At 36.9% G+C, this 16,163-nt stretch overlaps 1 protein-coding gene across 1 annotated transcript in view; it reads left to right on the top strand.

Moving 5' to 3' along the window:
* Positions 1–16,163, top strand: part of UNC13C (unc-13 homolog C) — a 591,483-nt gene that overhangs the window by 178,404 nt on the left and 396,916 nt on the right. The window lies entirely within an intron of this gene.

Genomic DNA, 16,163 nt, shown 5'->3' with positions numbered 1-16,163 from the left:
GCATGTATTGTTTGTAGATTTTTTGATGATGGCCATTGTGACCTGTGTGAGGTGATACCTCATTGTAGTTTTGATTTGCATTGCTCTAATGATTAGTGATGTTGAGCATTCTTTCATGTGTTTGTTGGCAATCTGTATATCTTCTTTGGAGAAATGTCTATTTAGGTCTTCTGCCCATTTTTGGATTGGGTTGTTTGTTTTTTTGATATTGAGCTGCATGAGCTGCTTGTATATTTTGGATATTAATCTTTTGTCAGTTTCTTCATTTGCAAATATTTTCTTCCATTCTGAAGGTTGTCTTTTCATCTTGTTTATGGTTTCCTTTTCTGTGGAAAAGCTTTTAAGTTTCATTAGGCCCCATTTGTTTATTTTTGTTTTTATTTCCATTACTCTAAGAGGTGGGATAAAAGGGATCTTGCCGTGATTTATGTCATAGAGTGTTCTGCCTATGTTTTCCTCTAAGAGTTTGATAGTGTCTGGCCTTACATTTAGGTCTTTAATCCATTTTGAGTTTACTTTTGTGTATGGTGTTAAGAAGTATTATAATTTCATTCTTTTACATGTAGCTGTCCAGTTTTCCCAGCACCACTTTGCTGATATTGGTGATGATGATGGTGATCATCAAGAATTAGAAAAGAGGAAGGACAGGAGTGGAACAGAAAAGGGAGAAGGATTAGGGGAAGGATAGGAGAGAAGACATTATGGAAACAATATGCCCACTGGAAGTCTACAATTAACCAGGTATTTGAGGGAATGGGATAATCCATGTAAGTTAATTATCTAGAAAACCGAAGTGCCAGTTAAAGATACCTAAATAATTAATATTTTATTCTAATAATTTAGGTTAAGTATCTTTCTAAAAGTACTACATACATCTCTGCCTTCTTAAAATAATTAATACATAATATTTGTCTTTTCTTGAAATGGCTCAGGTTATCATTATGAATATCCATCACTGATGCAGTGGTTAGGAGGATTGACTCTGAAACCAGACTCCCAGGTTCAAAACTCAGCTCTGTAGTTAGTAGTTGTGTGATTTTGGAGCAAGATACTTTGTACTGTAGTATGCTAACTTATAAGGATAACAGTAATTCTATCTCATAGATATATTGTATGCATTAAATGAGTTAATGTGTGTAAAGAAGCTATAACAGTACTTGACACATAGCAAGAGCCCAATAAATAATTATTATTTTTGAACAGTTAATGGTTGTTTATTCATTCATTCATCCCATAATATTTATTGAGCAACTATGTGTTTATTCAAGGCACTTGGATACAAAACAAAGATCCTGCTCCTTGTGCAGCTTGAATTCTTGTAGGGGTGATAATAAAAAATAAACATAAGTAAATTATGTAACGTGTAAGATAGTCATAAGAGCTATGAAAATAGAAAAAAGTAAAGCTGGATAAAGGGGATTGGTAGTGCTGAGGTGGGGGTGGATTTTGGCAGGGGAGTAGAGGCAGTTTGCATGTTGCAGTATTCAATAGTGGTAAGTTTGTCTCTTTGAAAAGATAATAAAATTGCTTTTTGGTTCTCTACCTGTGTATTATTTTGGCCCCCATATATTTATGCTTATCAGTGTTTGTCTATGTGGTCAAACAGAAATGGAGCAAGGAGTCTTGCTTTAGGTAATTCAGAGTCTCCAAGAGAGAAGCAGGTTCTTCTTCTCTGAACACAATTTCCTCTCCTATAAAATAGAAATAATAATTTCTACTTGAAAAGCTACTGTATTACAAAGACTGCTTGTAAAGACTCTATTGCACTACCTGCCCTATTGTTGGTGTTCAACAAATTGAAGAAATGTTTAATATCATTTATTATATAAACAACTTACTAGACTAAAATTTTTTGTCTAGCCAAACAAGTGTTAATTTTTCTAATCAGTGATATTGTTGAATGTCTTTTCTATCTTGGTTCTTTAAATTAGTTGCTGTGTTACTAATTAGATGATTAATGCTCCATGTACAAGCATGATCATGAATGAGGGTTGTGTGGCATAAACTATTTACTTTTTAATGAAATTCAGTGCTGTACCATAATTTTTTTCATGATGACAGATTCAAGTACTTATGATACAGATCTTTCCCCCTTTGTACTACTTGATGTAGCTTTATGCATTTTGGTTGTATGCAAGTCAGTGCTTTATAATTACATGTATTTATACATAATCACATCTCAACAAGTTTATATGTCTCTTTAAGACTATGAATAACCTTATTTTATATTATCCATGTCAGGAACTATGAAGGGCCTGATATTTTACCCTACAGACTAGCTGACAAGTTACCCTACCGTAATTTCATAGATGCTGGCAGAAGACACGAGGCACCTGGATCAGAGACAAAGAACTTCATTACTCATGGCACAGCAGATAGCATGAGCTTCATGTTTGCAACAGTTTCTCTTGTCCCTGAAGCCCCACAGGGGCAATGTGGTGACAGACCTAGGTGGATGCAAGGAACACAGTGGATTTGTGTCAGTCTTTGAGCTTAGGAAGCCCCAATCTTTTGAAAGCGAACAAGCTAAATTTTGCCCCAGAAGGAGACACTGTATTTACTCTACTGGTCAGCACACAAATCTGTCTTCTACTCCAGAAGAGTACGGTATCTCTATATGCATGCCACGAACATCTGTGAAAGGCTAATCCAGAACAAAGTCGGTCTCTACTCACAAGGTGTGCAGAAATGCAAGAGACCCATGAGAAATTGTCTCCAGCACTCCACAGCAGTTTAGTAGTCTAGATACACAGTAGGAAATCAGTAAGTGTTGAAATGAATGAGTTTGACCAGAGAATCAGGAAGTCATTGCTGAAAATAACATGACTATCTTTGTGCCCTTTGTGCTGATTTCCCTTTCAATTGAGTTTCTGAGGAAGACACTAAGAACTCAAATATTCATACAAAGATGATGTCGAAAGATAGTAAGGACCCACATCAGTCAAAGATAGAGATGAATGGGAACGAAGGAGTTAGTTCAGTTAGTGAAGTGTCAAATTGTAGGAGTTCCTTCCTGGGACTATTAGCGAGCGTCATGATTAGTGGTCTGCTGGTGTTTTACAGCCGGCTCTCCACTAAAGAATAAGGCCCTAATTTGTGTTGCTTGCCTATTTTCCTGGTCTGAGTAATCCTGCCATAGCCAATTTCAAGCTATCAAAGTGACATCACTGAATGTGGAGTTGGGGAAAGATGTATACAGTCTGCTCTCCAGAGCCATGAGACCAGCTCCAGTACACCACTGGTTGCATTGGATAAAATGGAAGTAATAGTACCAAATGTCCTTTCCCCCAACTCTCATTTTTTGTCTCAGTGTTCTCTCTCAAGATAAAAAGTGTAATGAATGCAATGCTAGTGAGACTTCTAGGTAGGGATACCATATTTGATAAATCTAGTCTTAGTTGCTTTTTCTAGAGAAAATCAAAAGGATTAAGTTTGCATGAGAGCTGCCTAGCCTGTGAGCAGGACTCAGATCAGGTTGCAACCTCAGCTTCCATCCCCTACAGCAGTATTTTGATGGGTGCAAAAGTCTATTTTTCCCTTATATGTTGCCCCCAGGTTATAAGGCAAGGGCTTATAGTAGACTACTTCTCACTGGCTTATTCACTCACTCTTAAGACCTATGCATTTTTTATGGGACCCTAATTGTTATTGGCTCAAATGATTTATCTTGCATCGGGAGGAAAAATTACCAAGTTGTGATTCCAGGAGCTAATATATCCTGTGGCCAGCACTTGCCTACTGGTTAAGGATGCTACCTTCGTTCCATTATCATATTGCTTGCACTTTACAAACAAACTTGACGTGTATTGCGAGCATGGAAGTTGCTGAGTTCTTGTACCAAACTTCTGAGGAGAGATCCATGTGATGGATGCATGGACAGCCAGGCATACAGCTAAGGGAAAAATTCAGGTAGATCTTTGTATCATTTTTGTGTTAATGACCATATTGAGAAACATGCCCATTCTCAAGTAACTATACTTAAACACCACGGGCCAGATGATTCTTGCCCAAATCCAGAGACTCATATACAGTCATTGAAAACCAGCTCCAATATCAACATATACGGAGAGAACATTGCTGATCATGAACATGATAAGGTTTTCCTCATAGGCGCCAAGCAGAATAAACAAGGTTTTCCCATTTTCTGCTTCTCCAGTCAGCACAGTCAGACCCCCCAAGTCTACAGGGTTTGGTTTCATCTGTCTCTCTTCCATTCTAATTACATCTATGTTTGTTTGTTTGTTTGAAATACTGGCTTTAAAAAGTGTTTCTAGAATACTAGTTTGACAGTGCTAGCAGAGTTGATGACACATTAGGTTAAACATAGACGGGTTTGCCTTTGTTTAAATAACTGTAATTACCTTTTGGCTGGGTATGTGCTTTTTAAAGCTCCATTTCAATTCCAGTAACTGTACCTGAAAATGCAAGGCATATCCATCAGGAGCAAACAATACTTATTCTCTATTTAACCCCTGATTGCATTGGCTAAGTAAAGCTAAGAACAGTAAGAACAATGTTTTGGATTAGAGAAATAATGACTTGATTTGTTTTTCAATTTTCAGAGAAGCATACCTTCTGGAATAACAATCTTTGTTCCAGATCCTGAGGCAGGCAAGAGAACTGAGACAGTGTTTTGATTTCTAATTACTTGAGATTCTAAATGTACATATTTATTTGCCTTAAAAAGGAATGTCTAAAAAATAACTGAAAAGAATTCTTCCAATCATTAATTTTACTGTTATTTACTAAGTAGTATATGTACTAATACTAACATATGTCAAATCCTATACTCAATACTAGAGATGAAAAATAAGTTGTATATAGTCCCTGTTTTTGAGGAGTCCATAATCTGAGTGAAAATCAGATATGAGCAAATAATTATCATTATAGAAGGAGTAAATTAAGTATAGTGGTAGCATGGTCAAATTGGTCCTTGGCTGTTAAATAAAGTTAAGATCACGCAGTTGAATTTTGTTAACTTCGTAGGTTCTGATCCCTTGTACAACCCTGGGCAGTCACTCCTCTGAGTACCTGCATGAGTCGCAGAGGAATGATTTTTCAGCAGATGGATAGGTTAGGGAAGCCACTTCTTAACTTGCTAAGCATAATAGGTGGTTATGCTTGAAGCTTTCATAGGTATGAGAATGTCGCTGAGTCCAGTGGTTCCAGAAGTTTTCCAGCCATAGGATGTGAGATCCAGGGAGTCAGAGCACAGACTGAAGCTATTGAGGGAGAGAAGTAACAGACTTGGAATCAGTGGCCAGAGAAACATTTTTTAAAATAAATAATTAATATTATAATATTCTGTCCCTGCATATTTGTTTCAGTTGGAATCCCTCCAACACCCACTCCCTGGTTGGCAATTCACTAAACCAGTACTTGGTATATATTTATTGTTTTTCTAAAAGTGTATTTTAATTCTACTGCAAGAATTCTGTAATATCCCTTAAAATAATGAGACAGCCATGGGATAACCTATCATCAGGGCTTGAGTCGGTTATGTTATCTGTGAACGGGGTACTTCCTGAGATACACAGAGCTTCAGTTTTCTTCACTCTTTATTCTTTTTCCTTTGTGGTGAGCAGGGCTTCAGGATCTTTCTTGGTACTACCTATCAAAGGTAGACCACTGGGTAGGGTGTGTCTTTATTCTGAGCTAAATTCTGGGCCATGTTTAGTGTTTCTCTTAGCATAGAGCAAATTATAGAAAGGATTCAAAAAACATAGAGAATAAGAGGCCGCTTGGGCTGTGAAAGTCTGGCAGCCACCTAATGGCTTAGTCTCTGCCTTTAGGTACTACCAGTTTTCATTAGTGATTGGAGAGGAATTGTTAAGAAACTAATTTTCATTATTGATAGGAGACGGAGTGTTTAAAATTTCAGGGGATTAAATATTTCAAGACAGCATATTTCTAAAGAATATTATGATTAAAAGGAATCTGAGGTTTCAGCTTTGAGAAATGTAATTTCTTTGCTATTGTATATTTGATTGTATTTAATGGCCTCTAAGTAAAGCATATTAAGAAGCTGGTATTTCATTAATTTACGAATGATTATATTTTATAAACTATATTTAAACGAATGCTGAGTTTTTCCAGAGAGAGATTACTAAGAAAATTAGCTTTAAACCAAGGAACATTAATACACACAATTTCGTATTTACTGTAGCTTTGTGCCACAGAAGCCTAGTTTAGGAGTTTAAAAACTAGCACCCTAAATCAAGACCCTATGTGGCAAGAATTTTAATTAAAGGGACATTTTTTTCCAAATAATAACAATTGCTTAGTCACAAGAAAATTTGGGGGCTGCATATTTTATTTGTTTTCTTTTGTGTAGTATGTGATGTTATGAGTTTAATCTAGGTGCAGATAATGTTATGGGAGGCGTAAGAAAAGTTTTCTGTGCAGGGAATTGCAAGCCTTAGAAAATGCTATATTGTCTATTTGATAAACAATCTGTTAAGGAAATGAGCCCTAGAAAGTACATATAATAATTGAGTTGTTAGAAGTTAATCCCTGACACCTGACACTGTCCCCGTAAGACTAACACTGAGAAATTTTCAGGGGAGTGTTTAACAGCTGCATTATAGGTTTTCACTTCTGCAACTCATTGTGTGCTAAAACCTAGGACCATTTTGTTGTTTTGCTATGAAAAATATTTTTAATAATTAGAAATATAGCCTGCAATCCCCTTTACTAACAGAATGGTGAATGTTTTACATCCCCTTTATGTCTTTAAAAACTTAAAAATGACATTAGCTTTTGAAAAATAATGTAAAAATGAATAATGAGGTAGTGAGCATTTCTGAAACAATGTTTCAAAAGAACAAGGATTTGAAAGGAAAAGCCTGCTTAAAGTACTAAGGAGCATTACAGAGTGGTAAGAGGTCAATGCCTAGGAAAGGAGAAAGTAGTTTAGTGGAATACAAAGGCTCTCCTTGGCAACGAGGCCATTTACTCTTTAAAATATTATAGTAGTTTGAATTGGAAATTTTACCAGAGTTCATAAAGTGGAATGAAGGGGTTGAAAAAGAAAGTGGTGAAACCACCTCAGTCAAGACCCTCATTGAGGAATCCAGAATTACTTCAACAATCTTTTAGACCATCTCTCTGTCTCCTTTATCTGTCCTTTAATCCATCATGAACAGCACTGCCAGACTGGTCTTCTTAAAACATTGCTTTCATCATGTTAGCCTCATGGCTACGTACTCACAGCAAGATGGACATGGCAGTTCTGTTCAAGATGAACTGCAGATAAGGAAGTTAGTAACTAGAAAGTCAACAGAAAGAATTCCAGGTATAATAGGATAAAATTCACAACAAAAATTGTGGTGATCCAAATAAAGAAAGATACAAATGAGAGACAATGTGAGGAAGGAAAAGAAACTGTGATGAATGGAAATGGACAAGGCTTGTTACCTCTTGGATATTAGAAGCAAAGGAGAGGGAAGGGCATTAGTGATGTTCTGGAGTCCTGAGAATTTCTAGCTAGCTGCTGTAAGCTGGGTATCTTGAACAAGCAAGTTTTTTGCAGCTGAGTTTCTGTATGCCTAAAATACAAGACTTAGAATATATAATTTCTTAGGTTGGTTAAGTTTTTCGACTTGGATTAGCTGTTATTAAGGAGTTTAAGCCTCTGCAACTGGACAAATGGTGATAGTATAAAAATCCAAGCAATGAAAAGGAGACATCCAAAATCATTTGCAGGAAAGATAATTGGTTCTAAAATGGATGTCTTTACTTGAAAGTGCTGACAGGTTTGTGGAAATATTCAAGAACACTTAAAAACTATTTATTGATATCCACTGTGCTCCAGGCACTCAGCAAAACAACCATGCTCCTTGCCTACTACAGTGAAGTCAAGTCATATACAAATTTACTGTATGAACTAGAGAAAGAGTAAGAGAATGAAAGCAAGAAAGAGAAAGGAAACCATTTAAAAATGATGGCATCACTAATCATTAGAGAAATGCAAATCAAAACTACAATGAGGTATCACCTCACACCAGTCAGAATGGCAATCATCAAAAAATCTACAAACAATAAATGCTGGAGAGGGTGTGGAGAAAAGGGGACCCTCTTGCACTGTTGGTGGGAATGTAAATTGATACAGCCATCATGGGGAACAGTATGGAGGTTCCTTAAAAAACTAAAAATAGAACTACCATATGACCCAGCAATCCCACTACTGGGCATATACCCTGAGAAAACCATAATTCAAAAAGAGTCGTGTACCACAATGTTCATTGCAGCTCTATTTACAATAGCCAGGACATGGAAGCAACCTAAGTGTCCATCGACAGAGGAATGGATAAAGACGATGTGGTACATATATACAATGGAATATTACTCAGCCATAAAAGGAAACGAAATTGAGTTATTTGTAGTGAGGTGGATGGATCTAGAGTCTGTCATACAGAGTGAAGTAAGTCAGAAAGAGAAAAACAAATACCATATGCTAACACATATATGTGGAATCTAAAAAAAAAAATAGTTCTGAAGAACCTAGGGACAGGACAGGAATAAAGACACAGACATAGAGAATGGACTTGAGGACACGGGTAGGGGGAAGGGTAAGCTGGGACAAAGTGAGAGAGTGGCATTGACGTACATAAGCTACCAAATGTAAAATAGATAGCTAGTGGGAAGCAGCCGCATAGCACAGGGAGATCAGCTCAGTGCTTTGTGACAACCTAGAGGGGTGGGATAGGAAGGGTGGGAGAGAGACGCAAGAGGGAGGAGATATGGGGATATGTGTATATGTATAGCTGATTTACCTTGTTATACAGCAGAAATTAACACAACATTGTAAAACAATTATACTCCAATAAAGATGTTAAAACAAACAAAAAAAAATGATGGCAATTCAACATGCCAGTTCACTGTTTTATTAACATTTGCCCAGAATGAGCAAGAGTTGGAGGATAAGAATATGCTGAACCTGACAAAGTTTCATTTCCCTTTGGCCTCGCAAATGGGAGCAGCATTGTCCCCATGCACATAATTTTCTATATTTTTTTTACAACCATGGCCTCTAAACTCAAGCCGATTACACTCACCCCTTGCTGTCTGTGAGAGATTAGTTCCCGGGCTCTCACAGTTACCAAAATTTGAAGATGCTTAAGTTCCTTGTATAAAATGGTGTAGTATTTGTGTATAACCTATGTACGTCCTCCTGTATACTTTTAATCACCTCTAGATTGCTTACAATAGCAAGTGGAATGTAAATGCTATTTAGATAGTTGTAAATGCTATGCAAATAGTGGCCAGCACACAGAAAATTCAATTTTTGCTTTTGGGAACTTTCTGGATTATGTTTTTCCAGATGTTTTCAATCTGCAGTTGATTGAATCTAGGAATGCGGAACCAGTAGATACACAGGAGTGGCTCATCTCACTCTCCCCCAAGCAACTAGTGATCACTCCAAGGCAAAAGGAAATATGGCTGTGCCAGTTTTACTGAGAGACATTGTGTTGGTCTCTAATGTAGTTCCCTCCACAGAGATCATCAGTGGTAGTTTAGAGGACTAGATGTGATTTTCAATAAAGACAAATATCCTGCTTTACGGCCACAGTTCAGAGAACCCAGGAAGTAATGAAGAGAGGATAGAGGAGTCTGGAATGATTAGTACTAGGGAGAAGCTTTATGCTTTGAATTTTATTTCTGTTTTAAGTCAGGGCTTAGACAATTATTTGAGAGGATAAAAGCAGTGTTTTTCAAGATTAGAGCTAACAGAAAAAATGGACTTGGTTGGAGCATCTGTGAGACCTTTGTTCAACATAAAGTTAAATAACTGGGACCAGGACTGTAGATGAGGGTTAGGCAAGGAATAAGCTCAGCCAAGATGCGTGCTCATCAGGGCTGAGGCACTCACCAAAACGAGACCAGCAGAGGAAAGAAGTCTAGACCAAAGCTGAGTCAGAAGAGGAAGTTAATAACGCTCAGGATACCGCATGGGATGCAATTACAAATTTGGCTTTCTGCCCTTCTCTTTCTTTAATTCTTTAAGTAGATAGCTACCCACAAGTGCATGCCTGCCAGAGACTGTTACTAATCTCTTCCTTAGTTGGAGGAATGTCACTAGCCGTAGGGCAGCAGTGGGCCAGCAAACATTCCATCAAGTTCAATCATGTTCCTGTTTACACAAGTCTATAATAAAATAATTGCTACCAATAATGCATAATCTACTTACACATGTCTCCTCAATCAGTGCTCCCCACAATGCCACTGTGAAGGTAAATTTTGCATTTTCCATATGAGATAATCAAGGTTCACAGAGGTTAAAAAATATTTCCTGGTGGAGTAACTAGGCTCTAATCTTCTTCCAATGACTAAGTCCTTGCCTGCTACCCCACTTCAGTGTGTGGTCCTTACCTTTCTCCCTGGTCCTCTGGCTCCTGTCTTGTTCTTTTTAGGTGTTATTTCAGAGATAATGAAGCAGAGATAATAAAAACCATGGCTTGCTTCATGTCTCATCTCTCCAGTGTCAAGGCCTAGTCACTTGACCTTCCGTGTTTCAGTCTTCCCTGCTACATGCCAGAGTTGGCTCTAGGGGAGTAGAGAAGAGTAAGATTTATTTCCCATTTTTTGGAAACCTATATTCTAGCAGGGACTTCCATGTAAACAAACAGAATGCGGTTTTACAGGGGTCATGGCAGAAGACTTAGAACAACTGTTCTCCAGTGTTTTTCTGCCCCAGTTCAACCAAAAAGTAGGATATCCTTCTCTCAGTAACAAATATTTACTTTTAACCCACAGCTGCTGAGAAGCGTGACTGAAAAGCGGGAGGCATGGTCCTCCCCCTTTTTCCTCCCCTCACTCCCCAGCCCCTTCCACTGGGCATCCTGATGTTGAGGTCACAGTCAAGTAGAGTTGGCTGAGATGGGGAGGATGGATTGACATCTACCTTATGGACGGATGAGCATTCTGTTCCAGTTTCATTTGAGAGGTCAGTAGGTGTTAGCTTATGCCACTCAGCAAGGAGGCCAGTACCCGCAGAGGAAATAGCAGAGTGAAAGCAGACAAGTAGGGAACAGTGTGATGCCTCCGGGGATCTGCAAGGAGTTCAAGATGACTGGAGCAAGGAAGTCTAGCGAGAAGTCGAAAGAGATGAGACTGGAGGAGAAATCGTACCTTACTGGGATGTAAAGGGGTTTGTTCTTTGTAGGCGCTTGTAGGCGCTAAGGCATATTCAGTATAAAAAAAACACATCTTCAAATTTGTGTTCTAGAAAAATCACTCTGTTGGCAGTGTAAAAAATGGGCTGGCAAAAATTCTAAGACATTAGTTAAGATAGGAAAGCCTGGACTAGGGCACTGTCAAGGGGAGAGTTCAAGAGGGAGACGGCTGAATCGTTTTATCAATTCTACAATGCACATTTTTATACTTTATAACAAATGGAGATGCATCTTAATAACCGATGGTGTCTTAAAAACATTGGTAGCCAAGCAGCAGTTGTAAGAGTTTACAAGCCTGCACACTTGTAAACTTAGTTAAAAGTGCCCTGGGAAAGTGTAATCATTTTGTTTTTATTGCTAGTGGTATGGCTGGACAATTGCAATCTCTTAATGCTTCAGTTTAGAAAAACAGTGATGATTGGAGGAAGGATCAGAGTCTCGTTTGTCTCTTTTGATGCTTTTGGTAAGGTTGAGAGCCCACCATCACTGAAATCTGCAGCAGAACTATCTGCTTCTGGGAATACAAGAGACAGTAATGGAGCACTGTTTTCCATAATGCCCGATCAACCGTTGCTCTTGATGGCTTAAAGGGCGATAATTTGGAAAAAGTCCCAGACAGTGACAATTCTGGGTTGCAGAGTAATTCTGAAAGGTTGAATTTTGAATGAGAAGTTTAAGGAATAACAATTTGTTTTGCTTATATTTTCCTTTTCATATATAGAAAAATGTACATGACATACGACAGAAATCTATGCCATAGACAAAATCACTTAAAGAGTGCCCTTTCAATAAGTATAAAATTTAAATTCTAATTGCTAAGAAAGCATGGTGTCAGAGATTAATTTGATTTTTTCACAATGATATATAAAATAATGCTTTATCTTATGATAGATGGTGCCTTAGTTTTGATGAGATAAAGAATCAAAAAATCATTAGGAATTGGTGATTAATTGGCTGTGAGGAGTGAGTCATCAATTACACAAACATAAATACTCATTCGGTGTTGACAGTAATGGAAATCTTTTCCAGAAGGTGAAAAAAAAAATGAAAAGAAAATATCCTGAATAACATATCCTAATATGCTGCAGGGGAATAATTAAAGTATATAATGATCATCAAGAAAAGTGTGTTAAAATGTATGTAAAATAGATCATGTTAAGCAAAAAAAGCAATATAGATCATTGTATGTTTATCATCATTAAGTAATGAAATAAATACAAAGAGTTGTTTTTAAAAGCCTGAGAGTACAGCTATATTAGAGGAGAGGGAGTTAATATGATTTATTGTTAACCTTTACATTGCCTTAATATTCCATAATGCTAAAAAAGATTAATTATATAGCCCTGCCCAATAATTGCCTTGGAAACATAGAAATAAACAGAAGCGCTATAATTTGTTTTTTCAGGCCTGTAGTCTTCAATAAATTTAACAACTCCTTTGGATATAAACAGAGTCTAACAATTTTCTGATTTCTAATGGAAATCAGCAAGTCTCTGAATATTACCAATTAAGCATCAAGCATCCACATGTGGAAATAGCCCATCTTTGTCCCATAATCAGAAAGTAATACTTTCAGGAAACCTGCTTAATTGTTTTCATGCAGTACTCTCCTGGTGCCTTCTCAGAGTTCTTTTTCAATCCGTAGAGACTCCGTATGTTATCAAATCAATTTTGGATTAAAAATAATTACTATGTACTTAATAAAAATCAGCTTTACCTCTTCTACCTGTGTATCAAATTTCTTAAAAATTACAGCATACTGTATATATCTTTTAGACGATATGTGTTTTTTTCTGTAACAAGATAATTAACTGAACCCAAGTCAAGGTATATAGCCATATACTTTTATACTCAGATGTTATTAAACTCAGTAAACTTCTTTTAGTATAATTATGCAAAGAACTAAGGAATAAAACCATGAAAAATATGAAGACTTTTTAATAGAACAAATGTTGGATTAGAACACATCTCAATTTAGCCTGTAAAATTATATCCATTGTCAATTATATGTGATCATTGACGTTCCAGATATTTCTGTAGATCTCCTGATACTTTTATCTCATTTGTAACGCCTGTAGTCTAAAGGTCTCCTTTTTCCTTGGGAGAACACTTGAATAGCTGGAGAGGAACCACTTGGGAAGGATTGGGACTATCTTATACAGTAATACAGTGTTTCTAATTCGAAGATAATACCCTTAGAATACATTTTTTTAAATTCAAATACTAGCAGCACCTTTACTAGGACAGGCCTCTGATTTCCTCCTACCAAAAAAAAAACATATATTAGTTATTAAGAACATGAGGTTTGAGGCAAGACACTCCTGCAATGGAAATCAAGCTCTGCCAGATATTTCTAGGCCTAGGGAAATTGCTCAATTTTTAAAGGTAAAATGGGATTAATGGGAAACCTCAACTCATATTATTGTTGTAAATGTGGAATAATGTAATCATATAAGCAGTAGAGTATGGGAAGCCAAATCTTGGCAGTGCTATCTCTGACTTAGATAATGACCTTTGGGATGATTCTGAACTATTCTATGCTTCCATTTCCTCATTTATAAAATGAGAGAAATAATTGTAGTTATACCTTATTGGATTTTTTGAGAATAAAATGAGGTAATGCTTGTAAAGACTGGCTATGATGGAGAGCATTCTCTCTGGCTCCTGGTAAGCGCCACGTAAATATCAGCTAGAATTAGCTAGTTTGCTTGCTACAGTTAAAGATGGCTTAATCCAATCAGCGATACCAGAAAGGGTTGAAATCAGACAGCTTCTTCCCTAGAATTAGGCTTCCCTTCAGAATTACTTGTCTGCTGTTGCCTGTGTTGATGACTTCCTGTGACCTCCTGATCATCAAGCCTAGCTCATTTCTTTAATGGATATCCATGAACTTGACCTTTTGCCTATAAGGCAATAATTTACTTACCTACTGTTCTTTCCAGGCTTCACCATTTTCTTGTTATCTAATCGCTCCCAGATCTCTCCTGGTTAGGAAGTCTCTCAGTAAATATTACAAAAATATTTGTGTAGAGCTTCACAGTATTCACCAAGCACTTCTCTATTCATGAGGTGAGGCTATTAGGGCAGGTTTGTTTTTTTTTTTAAGATTCAGGTTTGAAATAAAAGTTTTATTATTACTAGATGGATAAGCTCATTAAAGTATACATCTATACAAACTTCTTACAGTAATGATGAAAATGTAAAATTATAAGGAAACACAACCTGATAAAGAACATTTTGGGGACTATGTGTGAACGTTAAGAGAACATTTTTATTGCATTGCAATTTAAAAATATAGGTTTAATGAAAGTAAATGACAAGCTCAGAGGCGACAGAGATGAATTTTGGATCCATATCTTCTAACTTGGGTTCAAGTTTGGCCTGGGTTCTTGGATATCTCTGTTCTGATAAGAGAAGCATAAGGGTGAAGTGTGAGGTTCAAGAACATATATATGTGTAATTGATTCCTGAATTTGTGAAAATATGAGGTTGCTCAAAATTCTAGGCTGGCTTGGGAATTTAAGTTCCATAAGAAGGAAAACATAAAGAAAATAAATAATTTGTTATTGATAGGAAGAAAACACATCATTTATATAACACTTGGCAGTTTATAAATCATTTTCTCAACCATTATCACAATTGAATATTTCTTTAAAAAGTTATTAAAGTAACTTCAAAACATTTCAAAATATTTGGAGGCAGTTAGTTAGTATGATTGCTATGTAATGTGGTGGAAAGACATTTATTGATGTACATTTTATGCCATTATTATTCTGTTCACAGAGGAGAGAAAATAGAAACTGCTTGGAATCAGAGCCTTAGACTGGAGCAAATGAAACTGGAAAAATCCTTTTAGGAACCCACTCACATAATCCTTTTCCCATATATTTGATGTTTGGGATGTGGGAGGGTCAAGGCAGGGAGAGGGCAAGAATACGGAAATAGGATAGGAGGGAAGCAAGACGTCACACTGAGAGAGTAGTAGTCTTTCTGAAGATGAGTGTTGCAAAGAAAAAAAAAATTCACTGCCCTTTCCTCCTCCTATATACTCTGCAGTTTCTTGCAGTTCATAAGAAGATGCTGCCAATGATTCTTTTGTGATTGCAGTTCTTGATCTCTGACTGTCACTGTGACTATCACAATCCTTAACCTACAGAGTGTCAATTGGCATTATTCTAGAAAACGATGGAAGCTGTATTAACTCCTTTTTCACAGGTTCAGTGGTGGACTACTTAGGTGTCATCTCCCCTTACCACACACTGTCTCCCCTCCCATCTTTTATTCCTTCCCCCTCTTCTTTCTTTCCTCTTCCTTGATCTCTGCCCCATAATTACTCTTGTCCTGTGTTCTATGATATACAGGTAACTTTTACTTCAAGTGTGTGACTTTAAGTATATTCAGTTCGTCACTGACATCCTTCTGACCCATGTGCAGTGGTTTTAATATTTCACATTTATTACTGCATTTGGTCCTCATTTTCAGACATGTAGTTTATGGCATTATTACTATTTATTACCATCTTATCTTTATTAATATTTTGCTTTTATTAATATTTTGTATGAGTTGTATGGTGCATTTTTGTAAATTGTCCAAGATCACCAAATTGGTACAACTGGAAGTATTTGAATTAAGACTGTGGCTACTAAGAGAGATCCAATAAGACAAAGGTTTCCCTTTGTTAAATTCAGCAGAAATGAAGAAACAATCTCTGAGTCAGTGAAAACTAGACAGTAAAATGCTGATAACCTATTATTGGCTGTTGTAGCCTATTCCAATGGCAGAGCTGCCCACCTAAACCCAGCAGTATGAATTGTGGTGTTTCTGGTGCAAAAGCTGACTCTCAGCTAGAGGTTAGCAGGGGTTTTGCAGTTCAAGTGAGTGGAAGGAGTAGCTATCATCAATGACGTTAGCACCTTTTTGGTTGTATAAAAAGACTAGTTTTAATGCAGTAAAACAAATTCAATCTATTAAACTTATTTTAATAAGCAT

Source organism: Balaenoptera musculus, chromosome 2, assembly GCF_009873245.2.
Source record: "Balaenoptera musculus isolate JJ_BM4_2016_0621 chromosome 2, mBalMus1.pri.v3, whole genome shotgun sequence".
Taxonomy (NCBI): Eukaryota; Metazoa; Chordata; class Mammalia; order Artiodactyla; family Balaenopteridae; genus Balaenoptera; species Balaenoptera musculus.
This window is presented reverse-complemented; position numbering and strand designations above follow the sequence as displayed.